This window comes from Triticum aestivum, chromosome 5D, assembly GCF_018294505.1.
Source record: "Triticum aestivum cultivar Chinese Spring chromosome 5D, IWGSC CS RefSeq v2.1, whole genome shotgun sequence".
Lineage (NCBI taxonomy): Eukaryota > Viridiplantae > Streptophyta > Magnoliopsida > Poales > Poaceae > Triticum > Triticum aestivum.
Genome location: NC_057808.1, coordinates 248,506,861 through 248,525,523, shown reverse-complemented (window position 1 = coordinate 248,525,523; position 18,663 = coordinate 248,506,861).

The following is an 18,663-nucleotide window of genomic DNA, read 5'->3' as shown; positions in this document are numbered from 1 at the left end:
GCATCCGCAACTACAACAAAAGTATTAAGGTAAACCTAACCAGAGCATGAAACATATGGATCCAAATCAGCCCCTTACGAAGCAACGCATAAACTAGGGTTTAAGCTTCTGTCACTCTAGCAACCCATCATCTACTTATTACTTCCCAATGCCTTCCTCTAGGCCCAAATAATGGTGAAGTGTTATGTAGTCGACGTTCACATAACACCACTAGAGGATAGACAACATACATCTCATCAAAATGTCGAACGAATACCAAATTCACATGACTACTAATAGCAATACTTCTCCCATGTCCTCAGGAACAAACGTAACTACTCACAAAGCATATTCATGTTCATAATCAGAGGAGTATTAATATGCATAAAGGATCTGAACATATGATCTTCCACCAAATAAACCAACTAGCATCAACTACAAGGAGTAATCAACACTACTAGCAACCTACAGGTATCAATCCCAGACTATGACACAAGAATTGGATACAAGAGATGAACTAGGGTTTGAGAGGAGATGGTGCTGGTGAAGATGTTGATGGAGATTGCCCTCTCCCGATGAGAGGAGCATTGGTGATGACGATGATTTCCCCCTCCTGGAGGGAAGTATCCCCGGCAGAACAGCTCTGCCGGAGCCCTAGATTGGTTCCGCCAAGGTTCCGCCTCGTGGCCGCGGAGTCTCGTCCCGAAAGCTTGCTTATGATTTTTCTTCGGATGAAAGACTTCATATACCAGAAGATGGCCACCAGAGGGCCAACAGGGGGCCCACGAGGCAGGGGGCGCGCCCAGGGGGTAGGGCGCGCCCCCACCCTTGTGGACAGGTGGAGGCCCCCCTGACGTATTTCTTCCGCTCAGTAGTTTTTATTATTTCCAAAAATAACTTTCGTGGAGTTTCAGGACTTTTGGAGTTGTGCAGAATAGGTCTCTAATATTTGCTCCTTTTCCAGCCCAGAATTCCAGCTGCCGGCATTCTCCCTCCTTATGTAAACCTTGTAAAATAAGAGAGAATAGGCATAAGTATTGTGACATAATGTGTAATAACAGCCCATAATGCAACAAATATCGATATAAAAGCATGATGCAAAATGGACGTATCAACTCCCCCAAGCTTAGACCTCGCTTGTCCTCAAGCGGAAGCCGATAATGATAAATATGCCCACATGTTTAGAGGTAGAGGTGTCGATAAAATAAAATACGGTCATGAGGGCATCATGATTATTCTCATAACAACAACATATATGGATATTGTCACATGATTTCTTATGTTCAAGTAATAATCTATTCACAATGCAAAGTACGAATCAAAAACTTTATTGAGAACTAACAAACTATAATCTCAGTCATTGAAGCAATTGCAATTTATCATAACATCAGAAAGAGTCTATGTTAGAGCTTTCTAGCAAGTCCACATACTCAACTATCATTTAGTCTTTCATAATTGCTAACACTCACGCAATACTTGTGGTTACGGAGTTTTAATCGGACACAGAGAAAGATAGGGGCTTATAGTTTCGCCTGCCAACCTTTTACCTCAAGGGTAATGTCAACAATAATAACTCATGCTAACCCACATCCAATTAGATGTATCTATCAGGATCTTTCCAACATCCTGTGCTTGCCAAAGGATAAAATATAAAAAGGAAAGGTGAAGATCACCATGACTCTTTCATAAGGTAGAAGGTAATAATAATAAAAGATAGGCCCTTCACAGAGGGAAGCAGAGGTTGCCACGCGCTTTCAGAGTTGGATGCACAAAATCTTAATGCGAAAGAACGTCACTTTATATTGCCACTTGTGATATGAACCTTTATTATGCAGTCCATCGCTTTTATTTCTTCCACATCACAAGATCGAATAAAGCTTATTTCCTCCACACCAATCAATCATACATATTTAGAGAGCAATTTTTATTGCTTGCACCGATGACAACTTACTTGAAGGATCTTACTCAATCCATAGGTAGGTATGGTGGACTCTCATGGCAAAACTGGGTTTAAGGGTATTTGGAAGCACAAGTAGTATCTCTACTTAGTGCAAAGAATTTGGCTAGCATGAGGGGGAAAGGTAAGCTCAACATGTTGGATGATCCATGACAATATACTTTATCTCAGATATTAGAAAACATAACCCATTACGTTGTCTTCCTTGTCCAACATCAACTCTTTAGCATGTCATATTTTAATGAGTGCTCCCAATCATAAAAGATGTCCAAGATAGTATATTTATATGTGAAACCTCTCTTTCTTTATTACTTCCTATTAATTGCAACGATGACCAAAGCTATGTTTGTCAACTCTCAACAATTTTTAATCATCATACTCTTATTATGTGAAGTCATTACTCTTCATAAGATCAATATGATCTCTTTTTTATTTCTTTTTATTCTCTTCTCTTCTCTTTCTTTTATTCACTCAAGATCATAGCAAGATAATCAAGCCCTTGACTCAACACTAGTCTTTATTATATAGCTCACAGACTCGATTACATAGAGGGATCATTAAGCAAAACTCAAAACTAGATCATACCAACACTTTATTCTACTAGATCAAGATACTATTAATATGATCGAACTAAGAAAAACGGTAAAGATAGGAGATGTGATGGTGATACGATACCGGGGCATCTCCCCCAAGCTTGGCAGCTGCCAAGGGGAGTGCCCATTCCCATGTGATTATGTCTCCTTTTTCAGTGATGGTGTAATATTCTTGGCGATGATGCCCCTCAGCATACGATTCTCCTCCTCGAGCTTATTGACTTGCTGCTTGAGGTCCATTATTTCCTTACGAAGCTTTCCTGTAATGGCTAAAGCTCCTTGCACCCAAGGGTGTTGCATAGCTGCGGGAGAACAAGTGACACTCTTCTTCGTATTTTCATAAGAAAGGAATCTAACATTGGAAGGGATAGCCGAGTTTGGAATAGCTGAGCTCTGTAGTTCCCCCATCGTGAATCCAGCTCGGAAGCGAGAAGTGACTTCTTGATCCTCCTCCATGGCATCTATCCTCATCAAATCAGCCTCCATCTCTTCCTCCGTTGCTGGCCCAAAGTGGTCAGCATCGCTGTTTGTCCTTGATCTCGACGCCGGATGAGACACCCGGCTCTCCCCGACTGACTCTTGAGAAGACATCTTGCTCTAATCTGCTGCAGCAACAGCTCGAAACACAAACATGAGATATTTGCGTGATACGGTGGTCAAAACCTCCGGGAGATTATATAATGAATTTTTACCGACCAAAATACGTATCGTGCAAGAAAACGGAGTCCGGAGAGCGCACGAGGTGCCCACGAGGCAGGGGGGCGCGCCCTCCACCCTCGTGGAGGCCTCGTGTCCTTCCCGAACTGCTTATTATTTTTTTTCTAAATATTCCAAAATGGAAAAAATTGCCTTTAGAACTGTTTTGGAGTCGGTTTACTTACCGTACCACGTACCTATTCCTTTTCGGAGTCCGAAACGTTCCGGCAAGTGTCCCTTATGTATTCCCCCGGGGTTACGGTTTCAATAACATTGGTTTCAACATTTATAGGATTACCTGAGATATAATGTTTGATTCTTTGACCGTTCACCACCTTCGGATTTGTGCCTTCGAAGTTGTTGATTTTTATGGCACCGGATCGATAGACCTCCTCGATAACGTAAGGGCCTTCCCATTTAGAGAGAAGTTTTCCTGCAAAAAATCTTAAACGAGAGTTGTATAGTAATACATAATCACCTACATTAAACTCACGCTTTTGTATTCTTTTGTCATGCCATCTTTTAACTTTTTCTTTAAACAACTTGGCATTCTCATAGGCTTGGGTTCTCCATTCATCAAGTGAGCTAATGTCAAATAACCTCTTCTCACCGGCAAGTTTGAAATCATAATTGAGCTCTTTAATAGCCCAATATGCCTTATGTTCTAGTTCGAGAGGTAAGTGACATGCTTTTCCATAAACCATTTTATACGGAGACATACCCATAGGATTTTTATATGCAGTTCTATAGGCCCATAATGCATCATCAAGTTTCTTGGACCAATTCTTTCTAGATCTATTAACAGTATTTTGCAAAATCAATTTGAGCTCTCTATTACTCAATCTACTTGACCACTAGACTGAGGGTGATAGGGAGATGCAATTCTATGATTAACATCATATTTAGCAAGCATTTTACGGAAAGCACCATGAATAAAATGTGAACCACCATCAGTCATTAAATATCTAGGGACTCCAAACCTCGGAAAAATAACTTCTTTAAGCATCTTAATAGAAGTGTTATGATCAGCACTACTAGTTGGAATAGCTTCTACCCACTTAGTAACGTAATCAACAACAACTAAAATATGCGTGTAACCATTAGAGGTAGGAAAAGGTCCCATATAATCAAAGCCCCAAACATCAAATGGTTCAATAACAAGTGAATAGTTCATAGGCATTTCTTGACGTCTACTAATATTGCCAATTCTTTGACATTCATCACAAGATAAGACAAACTTACGGGCATCCTTGAAGAGAGTAGGCCAATAAAAACCGGATTGCAATACCTTATGTGCAGTTCTGTCTCCAGCGTGGTGTCCTCCATAAGCCTCGGAATGACACTTGCGTAGGATCTGTTCCTGTTCATGCTCAGGTACACAACGTCTAATGACACCATCTACTCCTTGTTTATAAAGATGTGGGTCATCCCAGAAGTAATGTCTTAAATCATAGAAAACCTTTTTCTTTTGCTGGTATGTTAAACTAGGTGGTATAAATTTAGCAACAATGTAATTAGCATAATCACCATACCATGGAGCAGTACGAGAAGTATTTATGACTTTTAATTGTTCATCCGGAAAGCTATCATCAATAGGTAGTGGGTCATCAAGAACATTTTCTAACCTAGACAAGTTGTGTGCAACGGGGTTCTCAGCTCCTTTTCTATCAATAATATGCAAATCAAATTCTTGTAGCAAGAGAACCCATCTAATAAGTCTAGGTTTAGCATCTTTCTTTTCCAATAGATATTTAATAGCAGCATGATCTGTGTGGTAGTTACTTTAGAATCAACAATATAAGGTCTGAACTTATCACAAGCAAATACAACTGCTAAGAATTCTTTTTCAGTAGTAGCATAATTTCTTTGAGCATTGTCTAGAGTTTTGCTAGCATATTGGATAACATTTAATTTCTTATCAACTCTTTGCCCTAGAATAGCACCTACAGCATAATCACTAGGATCACACGTAATTTCAAAAGGTAAATTCCAATCAGGTGGCTGAACCATAGGTGCAGAGTATTTCAAATGCTTCTACACAATCATCATCAAAGACAAATGGTATATCTTTTTGTAATAAATTAGTCAGAGGCCAAGAGATTTTTGAGAAGTCCTTAATGAACCTCCTATAAAAACCGGCGTGACCAAGGAAACTTCTTATACCTTTGATGTCCTTGGGACATGGCATCTTTTCAATAGCATCAACCTTGGCTTTATCAACTTCAATACCTCTTTCAGAAACTTTATGCCCCAAGACAATACCCTCATTAACCATAAAGTGGCACTTTTCCCAATTCAAGACAAGATTAGTTTCTTCACATCTCTGCAAAACTCGCTCAAGGTTGCTCAAGCAATCATCAAAAGAGGATCCATAGACGGGAAAATCGTCCATGAAAACCTCACAAATCTTTTCACAAAAGTCAGAGAATATAGCCATCATGCATCTTTGAAAGGTAGCAGGTGCATTACATAAACCAAAAGGCATACATCTATAAGCAAAAGTACCGAAAGGGCAAGTAAAGGTGGTCTTTGATTGATCATCGGCTGACACAGGTATTTGAGAGAAACCAGAATAACCATCTAGAAAGCAAAAATGTGTATGTTTAGATAATCTTTCTAGCATTTGATCAATAAAAGGTAAGGGGTAATGATCCTTTTTAGTAGCTTTATTTAATTTGCGGAAATCAATTACCATCCTATAACCTGTAATAATTCTTTGCGGAATCAATTCATCTTTATCATTAGGAACAACAGTAATACCTCCTTTCTTAGGAACACAATGGACAGGACTTACCCACTGACTATCAGCAACGGGATAAATTATACCTACCTCAAGGAGCTTTAGTATCTCCTTTCTTACCACTTCTTTCATCTTAGGATTCAGTCATCGTTGGTGATCATGAACTGGTTTGGCATCTTTCTCCAAATTTATTTTGTGCTGGCATAGAGTGGGACTAATGCCCTTAAGATCATCAAGAGTATATCCAATAGCAGCACGGTGCTTTTTCAGAGTTTTCAATAATCTCTCTTCTTCATGCTCTGAAAGGTTAGCACTAATAATAACAGGATATATCTTTTTCTCATCAAGATAAACATATTTAAGAGTATCAGGCAACAGTTTAAGCTCAAACACGGGATCACCCTTGGGTGGAGGAGGATCCCCTAGGATTTTAACAGGTAAATTGTGTTTCAGGATGGGTTCCTGTTTAAAGAATACTTTATCTATTTCCCTTCTTTCATTCATAAACATATCATTTTCATGGTCTAGAAAATATTGTTCTAAAGGATCACTAGGAGGTACGGCAATAGAAGCAAGACCAATTATTTCATCCTTACTAGGCAATTCCTCTTCACGGTGTTGTCTACGAAATTTAGAAAAATTAAACTCATGAGACATATCACCCAAACCAATAGTAACAATGTCCTTTTCGCAGTCTATCCTAGCATTAACAATGTTCAAGAAGGGTCTACCAAATATAATGGGACAAAAGCTATCTTGTGGGGAACCAAGAACAAGAAAATCAGCAGGATATTTAGTTTTCCCACACAAGACTTCAACATCTCTAACAATTCCCATTAGTGAAATAGTATCTGTATTGGCGAGTTTAATTGTGACATCAGTATCTTCTATCTCAGCAGGTGCAATATCATGCATAATTTCTTTGTATAAGTCAAAAGGTATTGCACTAGCACTAGCACCCATATCACATAAGCCATGATAACAATGATCTCCTATTTTAACCGAAATAACAGGCATGCCTACCATAGGTCTATGTTTATCTTTAGCACAAGGTTTGGCAATTCTAGCAGTTTCATCACGGAAATGAATAACATGCCCATCAATATTATCAGACAAGAGATCTTTAACAATAGCAATATTAGGTTCAACTTTAATTTTCTCAGGAGGTGTATAAGTTCTAATATTTCTTTTACGGACCACAGTTGAAGCTTTAGCATGATCCTTTATCCTAACAGGGAAAGGTGGTTTCTCAACATAAGAAGTAGGAACAATAGGATCATTATAAGTGATAGTCTTTTCTTCAACTTTAATAGGTGCAGCTGCTTTTACTTCTATGGGAGGATGATATTTAAACCACTTATCCTTAGGGAGATCAATATGAGTAGCAAAAGATTCATAGAAAGAGGCTACTATCTCAGAGTCAAGTCCATATTTAGTGCTAAATTTACGGAAAACATCGGTATCCATAAAAGATTTAACACAATCATACTTAGGTGTCATACCTGACTCCTTACCTTCGTCGAGGTCCCAATCTTCAGAGTTGCGTTTAATTCTATCCAATAAATCCCATTTGAATTCAATAGTCTTCATCATAAAAGAGCCAGCACAAGAAGTATCGAGCATGGTGCGATTGTTATCAGAAAGCCGAGCACAAAAACTTTGAATAATTATTTCTCTTGGAAGCTCATGATTGGGGCATGAATATAACATTGATTTAAGCCTCCCCCAAGCTTGAGCGATGCTTTCTCCTCCGCGAGGCCAAAAATTATATATATAATTGCGATCACGATGAACAAGATGCATAGGATAAAATTTCTGATGAAATTCCAATTTCAATCGTTTGTAGTTCCATGATCCCGTATCAGCACATAGCCTATACCATGTCAATGCATCTCCCTTCAAAGATAAAGGGAATACCTTCTTCTTAATAACATCATCGGGTATACCTACAAGCTTAAATAATCCACAAACTTCATCCACATAGATTAGGTGCTCATCAGGATGCATTGTTCCATCTCCTGCAAAAGGATTAGCTAGCAGTTTCTCTAACATACCCGAAGGAATTTCAAAGTAGACATTTTCATCTTCAGTAGGTTTAGTAGGTTGAGGAGCAACTTTTTGCTCTACTGGTCGGGGTGAAGATACCCCGAACAAGCCCCTCAGAGGATTACTTTCCATAGTAACAAGTGACAGTAAATTTCAGCACACTATATAAATTTTTCCTTACCAAATTCCACCTACCAAAGGCGCTTCACTCCCCGGCAACGGCGCCAGAAAAGAGTCTTATGACCCACAAGTATAGGGGATCTATCATAGTCCTTTCGATAAGTAAGAGTGTCGAACCCAACGAGGAGCAAATGGAAATGATAAGCGGTTTTCAGCAAGGTATTCTCTGCAAGCACTGAAATTATAGGTAACAGATAGTTTTGTGATAAGATAATTTGTAACGAGCAACAAGTAACAAAAGTAAATAAAGTGCAGCAAGGTAGCCCAATCCTTTTTGTAGCAAAGGACAAGCCTGGACAAACTCTTATATAGAGAAAAGCGCTCCCGAGGACACATGGGAATTATCGTCAAGCTAGTTTTCATCACGTTCATATGATTCGCGTTCGGTACTTTGATAATTTGATATGTGGGTGGACCGGTGCTTGGGTGCTGCCCTTACTTGGACAAGCATCCCACTTATGATTAACCTCTATTGCAAGCATCCGCAACTACAACAAAAGTATTAAGGTAAACCTAACCATAGCATGAAACATATGGATCCAAATCAGCCGCTTACGAAGCAACACATAAACTAGAGTTTAAGCTTCTATCACTCTAGCAACCCATCATCTACTTATTACTTCCCAATGCCTTCCTCTAGGCCCAAATAATGGTGAAGTGTTATGTAGTCGACGTTCACATAACACCACTAGAGAATAGACAACATACATCTCATCAAAATATCGAACGAATACCAAATTCACATGACTACTAATAGCAAGACTTCTCCCATGTCCTCAGGAACAAATGTAACTACTCACAAAGCATATTCACGTTCATAAACAGAGGAGTATTAATATGCATAAAGGATCTGAACATATGATCTTCCACCAAATAAACAAACTAGCATCAACTACAAGGAGTAATCAACACTATTAGCAACCTACAGGTACCAATCCCAGAATATGAGACAAGAATTGGATACAAGAGATGAACTAGGGTTTGAGAGGAGATGGTGCTGGTGAAGATGTTGATGGAGATTGCCCTCTCCCGATGAGAGGAGCGTTGGTGATGATGATGGCGATGATTTCCCCCTCCCGGAGGGAAGTATCCCCGGCAGAACAGCTCTGCCGGAGCCCTAGATTGGTTCCGCCAAGGTTCCGCCTCGTGGCCGCGGAGTCTCGTCCCGAAAGCTTGCTTATGATTTTTCTTCGGACGAAAGACTTCATATACCAGAAGATGGCCACCAAAGGGCAAACAGGGGGCCCACGAGGCAGGGGGCGCGCCCCCACCCTCGTGGACAGGTGGAGTCCCCCCTGACGTATTTCTTTCGCTCAGTATTTTTTATTATTTCCAAAAATAACTTTCGTGGAGTTTCAGGACTTTTGGAGTTGTGCAGAATAGGTCTCTAATATTTGCTCCTTTTCCAGCCCAGAATTCCAGCTGCCGGCATTCTCCCTCCTTATGTAAACCTTGTAAAATAAGAGAGAACAAGCATAAGTATTGCGATATAATGTGTAATAACAGCTCATAATGCAATAAACATCGATATAAAAGCATGATGCAAAATGGACGTATCAACCGCGCCACGCTGGGCCGTGGCCTTCTGGGCCGCAGCCCGTCCCGATGGCCTGTGGCGCATGCTGGGCCTTGCACTGATGGGCCGGACCGGTCAGACCAGACTGGGCCCACTCCGTGCCCTAGGCCCATCTCGCTAGCGCCCAGGATTTGGCTCCCCCGAGGCCTATCCTATGCCCTGACTCCCCATCCCGCCGCCACCAGTCCCCCTTGGTTCCTCCCCCGTCCTGCCGCCCGACCCGGCAACCCTCCCTCTTGCGCTGCCACCTTGTGGCCCTCCCCTCCCCTTCCTCCCACGCTGCGGCCAGCTATGCCTCATGAGTGGGACGATGGGGATGCCCGGTGCAAGCGCCGCCTCGACGACCGGTGCAACCCACCGCGCCCCTCTACAGACTCGCTCCACCGAGAGGAAGAACTCCGGGGCAAGCTCTGGGAGCTTCAGGATGGGCGCAGGGATGACCGGCGCTCCCCTGGCCGCGCTGACCAGAGGGGCCGCTCCCGCTCACCCCTGCTTCTATGAGGGAATGGCGTCGCTCGCCCTCCCCTGGTCCTCGCCGGGGCCGCAGCTCCTCCCCGTCTCGAGCTCCCCGTCCTCCTTCCCCTTGCAACCAAGCTCCGCCGTCCTCCACCTCAGTCCGGAAGTACGTTCCTCCCCATGCTGTTGCCCCGACAGCCCCGGCTTCTGGGGGTGTGGCCGGTGGTGGTCCGTCTCGTGGACTCCAAGGGCCAAACAAAAAGAAGAAGCATCGCGGCCAGGGCTGTGGCAACCAGGCCACTCCCCCTCCGCTGGCTCCAGGCTCTTTTGCCACCCCGGGGCCGGTTTCCGGCCTTCCCCGACCCCCGTGCTTCAACTGTGGTGTGGCGGGCCACTCGCAAGTCAATTGCGTCAACCCTCAGTGCTGCTACATCTGCAAGGACCCAGGCCACCCTGCCTTTCTATGTCAGGATTGCCCGGTGACCTCCGAGCTCATGATGTACGGCCAAGGCAACGAGGGGTTGGGGTTCTTCCACCTCGAGGTCCCCAACATCCCCCACCCACCCCGACCCTGTAGGCGATTGTCACAGTGGTGGATGGGATAGCCTCCCCGAAGATGATCGAGGCCGAGCTCAACCACCTCTACCGGTGCCAGTGGGATTGGGTGGTCACACCTACCGCCGGCAACATCTTCACCGTGATCTTCCCCGACGCCATCAGCTATGGTTATGCCACCCGCAGTGGCCAGATCACCCTCGCCCTCAACCAGCTCATCATCGACATCACCGAGCCGATCCTCGACCCGAAGGCGGTGGTCGTCCTCGACACTGCCTGGATCCTCGTGGCTGGACTTCCTGACATCACTCGGTCTGAGCCTGTCATCCGCCAGATGTCCTGGATCCTGGGCAAGGTGGTGGTGGTTGACGAGCTATCCCTCCACAAGGAGGAGGAGGTCCGGGTCAAGGTCAAATGCCTGGACTCCTCCAAGCTCTGCGTCACCGTCCAGGTGTTCTTCAACGACCAGGGCTTTGACCTCAGGATCGCCCCGGAGCCCCTCAACCACGTGGGCCGCCCCCGCTACTCCGACGATGGTCCTCCCGGTGGCAACCCGAGGACCGACGGGGACTACCACGGCCACCACCACCCCCGCTTCCACCGCTTGACGATGACGTGGGTTCCGACGACTCACGCTCCCGCTCTCCCTCGCCTTCACCTCTGCCTCCGCCGCCTGCTGCCGGGGGCCGCGGCCGCCAGGCCGCTCCTACCACCCTGTCCGCGCCGCCGCCGCCCCAAGATGCCTTCGTGGGTCCGGTGGCCGAGGCCTCAGAGGGGAGTGATGCTTCCAGCATCGGCTTGGTTGTCTTCCCGGCCTCCTTGCCGCGCTCCCCCGTTGTCCTCTCCACCGACCTGCCGGACTTGGGGGAGGCGCCGGACCCTGCCCCAGCCGATCCGGGTCCCCTCGAGGCCGACCCCCTCCTGCCGTGGTGGCCCCCGTGATCGGCGCTGTGGTCCCAGTGGACGACGACCTGCCGGCCGACAACTCTCTGCTCCTCGCTCCCATCGCCCCCGTCGAGCTGGCCCCGATGGCCCTTCCCGAGGCCCCCGCTGCACCTCTGGAGCTGCTCGTGCCTGCTCCTCCTCGGCAGCCTCCCGCCTGCACCGCTGAGGGAGTCCCGGACTAAGGGGTCCTCGGGCGTCCGGCCTATTATCCATGGGCCGGACTGATGGGCTGTGAAGACATGAAGACCGAAGACTGTACCCGTGTCCGGATTGGACTCTACTTGGCGTAGAAGGCAAGCTTGGCAATCAACTATGAAGATTCCTTCCTATGTAGCCGACTCCATGTTGAAGGAAATATGCCCTAGAGGCAATAATAAAGTTATTATTTATTTCCTTATATCATGATAAATGTTTATTATTCATGCTAGAATTGTATTAACCGGAAACATAATACTTGTGTGAATACATAGACAAACAGAGTGTCACTAGTATGCCTCTACTTGACTAGCTCGTTGATCAAAGATGGTTATGTTTCCTAGCCATAGACATGAGTTGTTATTTGATTAACGGGATCACATCATTAGGAGAATGATGTGATTGACTTGACCCATTCCGTTAGCTTAGCACTCGATCGTTTAGTATGTTGCTATTGCTTTCTTCATGACTTATACATGTTCCTATGACTATGAGATTATGCAACTCCCGTTTACCGGAGGAACACTTTGTGTGCTACCAAACGTCACAACGTAACTGGGTGATTATAAAGGTGCTCTACAGGTGTCTCCAAAGGTACTTGTTGGGTTGGCGTATTTTGAGATTAGGATTTGTCACTCCGATTGTCGGTGAGGTATCTCTGGGCCCACTCAGTAATACACATCACTATAAGCCTTGCAAGCATTGTGACTAATGAGTTAGTTGCGGGATGATGTATTACGGAACGAGTAAAGAGACTTGCCGGTAACGAGATTGAACTAGGTATCGAGATACCGAAGATCGAATCTCGGTCAAGTAACATACCATTGACAAAGGGAACAACGTATGTTGTTATGCGGTCTGACCGATAAAGATCTTCGTAGAATATGTAGGAACCAATATGAGCATCCAGATTCCGCTATTGGTTATTGACCGGAGAGGTGTCTCGGTCATGTCTACATAGTTCTCGAACCCGTAGGGTCCGCACGCTTAACGTTACGATGACAGTTATATTATGAGTTTATATGTTTTGATGTACCGAAGGTTGTTCGGAGTCCCGGATGTGATCACGGATATGACGAGGAGTCTCGAAATGGTCGAGACATAAAGATTGATATATTGGAAGCCTATGTTTGGACATCGGAAGTGTTCCGGGTGAAATCGGGATTTTTCCGGAGTACCAGGAGGTTACCGGAACCCCCCGGTAACTTAATGGGCCTTAGTGGGCCTAGGTGGAAGAGAGGAGAGGAGGCCAGGGCAGGGCCGCGCGCCCCTTCCCCCAGTCCGAATAGGACAAGGAGAAGGGGGCGGCGCCCCCCTTCCTTCCTCCCCTCCACCTCTTCCCGCTTTCTCTCCTAGTCCAACATGGAAAAGGGGGGAGTCCTACTCCCGGTAGGAGTAGGACTCCTCCTGGCGCGCCTCTCCTCTAGGCCGGCCGAACCCCCCTTGCTCCTTTATATACGGGGGCAGGGGGCACCTCTAGACACACAATTGATCAACGATCTTTTAGCCGTGTGCGGTGCCCCCCTCCACCATATTACACCTCGATAATATCCTAGCGGTGCTTAGGCGAAGCCCTGCGTCGGTAGAACATCATCATCGTCACCACGCCGTCGTGCTGACGAAACTCTCCCTCAACACTCGGCTGGATCGGAGTTCGAGGGACGTCATCGAGCTGAACGTGTGCTGAACTCGGAGGTGCCGTGCGTTCGGTACTTGATCGGTCGGATCGTGAAGACGTACGACTACATCAACCGCGTTGTGTTAACGCTTCCGCTTTCGGTCTACGAGGGTACGTGGACAACACTCTCCCCTCTCGTTGCTATGCATCACCATGATCTTGCGTGTGCGTAGGATTTTTTTTGAAATTACTACGTTCCCCAACAGTGGTATCAGAGCCTGGTTTTATGCGTTGATGTTATATGCACGAGTAGAACACAAGTGAGTTGTGGGCGATATAAGTCATACTGCTTACCAGCATGTCATGTTTTGGTTCAGCGGTATTGTGAGATGAAGCGGCCCGGACCGACATTACGCGTACGCTTACGCGAGACTGGTTTCACCGTTGCGAGCACTCGTTGCTTAAAGGTGACTGGCGGGTGTCTGTCTCTCTCACTTTAGTTGAACCGAGTGTGGCTACGCCCGGTCCTTGCGAAGGTTAAAATAGCACCAACTTGACAAACTATCGTTGTGGTTTTGATGCGTAGGTAAGAACGGTTCTTGCTAAGCCCGTAGCAGCCACGTAAAACTTGCAACAACAAAGTAGAGGACGTCTAACTTGTTTTTGCAAGGCATGTTGTGATGTGATATGGTCAAGACATGATGCTATATTTTATTGTGTGAGATGATCATGTTTTGTAACCGAGTTATCGGCAACTGGCAGGAGCCATATGGTTGTCGCTTTATTGTATGCAATGCAATCGCCATGTAATTGTTTTACTTTATCACTAAGCGGTAGCGATAGTCGTAAAAGCAATAGTTGGCGAGACGACAACGATGCTACGATGGAGATCAAGGTGTCGCGCCGGTGACGATGGTGATCATGACGGTGCTTCGGAGATGGAGATCACAAGCACAAGATGATGATGGCCATATCATATCACTTATATTGATTGCATGTGATGTTTATCTTTTATGCATCTTATCTTGCTTTGATTGACGGTAGCATTATAAGATGATCTCTTACTAAAATTTCAAGATAAAAGTGTTCTCCCTGACTATGCACCGTTGCGAAAGTTCTTCGTGCTGAGACACCACGTGATGATCGGGTGTGATAGGCTCTACGTTCAAATACAACGGGTGCAAAACAGTTGCACACGCGGAATACTCAGGTTAAACTTGACGAGCCTAGCATATGCAGATATGGCCTCGGAACACTGAGACCGAAAGGTCGAGCGTGAACCATATAGTAGATATGATCAACATAGTGATGTTCACCATTGAAAACTACTCCATTTCACGTGATGATCAGTTATGGTTTAGTTGATTTGGATCACGTAATCACTTAGATGATTAGAGAGATGTCTATCTAAGTGGGAGTTCTTAAGTAATATGATTAATAGAACTTAAATTTATCATGAACTTAGTACCTGATAGTATCTTGCTTGTCTATGTTAATTGTAGATAGATGGCCCATGCTGTTGTTCCGTTGAATTTTAATGCGTTCCTTGAGAAAGCAAAGTTGAAAGATGATGGTAGCAATTACACGGACTGGGTCCATAACTTGAGGATTATCCTCATTGCTGCACAGAAGAATTACGTCCTTGAAGCACCGCTGGGTGCCAGGCCTGCTGCAAGAGCAACACCAGAAGTTATGAACGTCTGACAGAGCAAAGCTGATGACTACTCGATAGTTCAGTGTGCCATGCTTTACGGCTTAGAACCGGGTCTTCAACGACGTTTTGAACGTCATGGAGCATATGAGATGTTCCAGGAGTTGAAGTTAATATTTCAAGCAAATGCCCGGATTGAGAGATATGAAGTCTCCAATAAGTTCTACAACTGCAAGATGGAAGAGAATAGTTCTGTCAGTGAGCATATACTCAAAATGTCTGGGTATAATAATCACTTGATTCAGCTGGGAGTTAATCTTCCGGATGATAGCATCATTGACAGAATTCGTCAATCACTGCCACCAAGCTACAAGAGCTTCATGATGAACTATAACATGCAAGGGATGAATAAGACAATTCCCGAGCTCTTCGCAATGCTGAAGGCAGCGGAGGTAGAAATCAAAAAGGAGCATCAAGTGTTGATGGTCAATAAGACCACTAGTTTCAAGAAAAAGGGCAAAGGGAAGAAGAAGGGGAACTTCAAGAAGAACAACAAGCAAGTTGTTGTTCAGGAGAAGAAACCCAAGTCTGGACCTAAGCCTGAGACTGAGTGCTTCTACTGCAAGCAGACTGGTCACTGGAAGCGGAACTGCCCCAAGTATTTGGCGGATAAGAAGGATGGCAAGGTGAACAAAGGTATATGTGATATACATGTTATTGATGTGTACCTTACTAATGCTCGCAGTAGCACGTGGGTATTTGATACTGGTTCTGTTGCTAATATTTGCAACTCGAAACAGGAGCTACGGATTAAGCAAAGATTGGTTAAGGACGAGGTGACGATGCGCGTGGGAAATGGTTCCAAAGTCGATGTGATCGCCGTCGGCACGTTACCTCTACATCTACCTTCGGGATTAGTATTAGACCTAAATAATTGTTATTTGGTGCCAGCGTTGAGCATGAACATTATATCTGGATCTTGTTTGATGCGAGACGGTTATTCATTTAAATCAGAGAATAATGGTTGTTCTATTTATATGAATAATATCTCTTATGGTCATGCACCCTTGAAGAGTGGTCTATTTTTGTTGAATCTCAATAGTAGTGATACACATATTCATAATATTGAAGCCAAAAGATGCAGAGTTGATAATGATAGTGCAACTTATTTGTGGCACTGCCGTTTAGGTCATATCGGTGTAAAGCGCATGAAGAAACTCCATACTGATGGGATTTTGGAACCACTTGATTATGAATCACTTGGTACTTGCGAACCGTGCCTCATGGGCAAGATGACTAAAAAGCCGTTCTCCGGAACTATGGAGAGAGCAACAGATTTGTTGGAAATCATACATACAGATGTATGTGGTCCGATGAATATTGAGGCTCGTAGCAGGTATCATTATTTTCTGACCTTCACAGATGATTTGAGCAGATATGGGTATATCTACTTAATGAAACATAAGTCTGAAACATTTGAAAAGTTCAAAGAATTTCAGAGTGAAGTTGAAAATCATCGTAACAAGAAAATAAAATTTCTACGATCTGATCGTGGAGGAGAATATTTGAGTTATGAGTTTGGTCTTCATTTGAAACAATGCGGAATAGTTTCGCAACTCACGCCACCCGGAACACCACAGCGTAATGGTGTGTCCGAACGTCGTAATCGTACTTTACTAGATATGGTGCGATCTATGATGTCTCTTACCGATTTGCCGCTATCGTTTTGGGGTTATGCTTTAGAGACGGCTGCATTCACGTTAAATAGGGCACCATCAAAATCCGTTGAGACGACATCTTATGAACTGAGGTTTGGCAAGAAACCAAAGTTGTCGTTTCTTAAAAATTTGGGGTTGCGATGCTTATGTGAAAAGTTTCATCCTGATAAGCTCAAACCCAAATCGGAGAAATGTGTCTTCATAGGATACCCAAAGGAGATAGTTGGGTACACCTTCTATCACAAATCCGAAGGCAAGACATTCGTTGCTAAGAATGGATCCTTTCTAGAGAAGGAGTTTCTCTCGAAAGAAGTGAGTGGGAGGAAAGTAGAACTTGATGAGGTAATTGTACTTGCTCCCTTATTGGAAAGTAGTTCATCGCAGAAACCAGTTTCTGTGACGCCTATACCAATTAGTGAGGAAGTTAATGATGATGATCATGGAACTTCAGATCAAGTTATTACTGAACCTCGTAGGTCAACCAGAGTAAGATCCGCACCAGAGTGGTACGGTAATCCTGTTCTGGAGGTTATGTTACTAGACCATGACGAACCTACAAACTATGAAGAAGCGATGATGAGCCCAGATTCCGCAAAATGGCTTGAGGCCATGAAATCTGAGATGAGATCCATGTATGAGAACAAAGTATGGACTTTGATTGACTTGCCCAATGATCGACGAGCCATTAAGATTAAATGGATCTTCAAGAGGAAGACGGACGCTGATAGTAGTGTTACTATCCACAAAGCTAGAATTGTCGCAAAAAGTTTTCGACAAGTTTAAGGTCTTGACTACGATGAGAGTTTCTCACTCGTATCTATGCTTAAGTCTGTCCGAATCATGTTAGCAATTGCCGCATTTTATGAAATCTGGCAAATGGATAAACAAAACTGCATTCCTTAATGGATTTATTAAAGAAGAGTTGTATATGATGCAACGAGAAGGTTTTTGTCAATCCTAAAGGTGCTAACAAAATATGCAAGCTCCAGCGATCCATCTATGGACTGGTGCAAGCATCTTGGAGTTGGAATATACGCTTTGATAAGTTGATCAAAGGATATAGTTTTATACAGACTTGCGGTGAAGCCTCTATTTACAAGAAAGTGAGTGGGATCTCCGTAGCATTTCTGATATTATATGTGGATGACATATTGCTAATTGGAAATGATATAGAATTTCTGGATAGCATAAAGGGATACTTGAATAAGAGTTTTTCAATGAAAGACCTCGGTGAAGCTGCATATATATTGGGCATCAAGATCTATAGAGATAGATCAAGACGCTTAATTGGACTTTCACAAAGCACATACCTTGACAAAGTTTTGAAGAAGTTCAAAATGGATCAAGCAAAGAAAGGGTTCTTGCCTGTACTACAAGGTGTGAGATTGAGTAAGACTCAATGCCCGACCACTGCAGAAGATAGAGAGAATTTGAAAGATGTTCCCTATGCTTCAGCCATAGGCTCTATCATGTATGCAATGCTGTGTACCAGACCTGATGTGTGCCTTGCTATAAGTTTAGCAGGGAGGTACCAAAGTAATCCAGGAGTGGATCACTGGACAGCGGTCAAGAACATCCTGAAATACCTGAAAAGGACTAAGGATATGTTTCTCGTTTATGGAGGTGACAAAGAGCTCATCGTAAATGGTTACGTTGATGCAAGCTTTGACACTGATTCAGACGATTCTAAATCGCAAACCGGATACGTGTTTACATTGAACAGTGGAGCTGTCAGTTAGTGCAGTTCTAAGCAAAGTG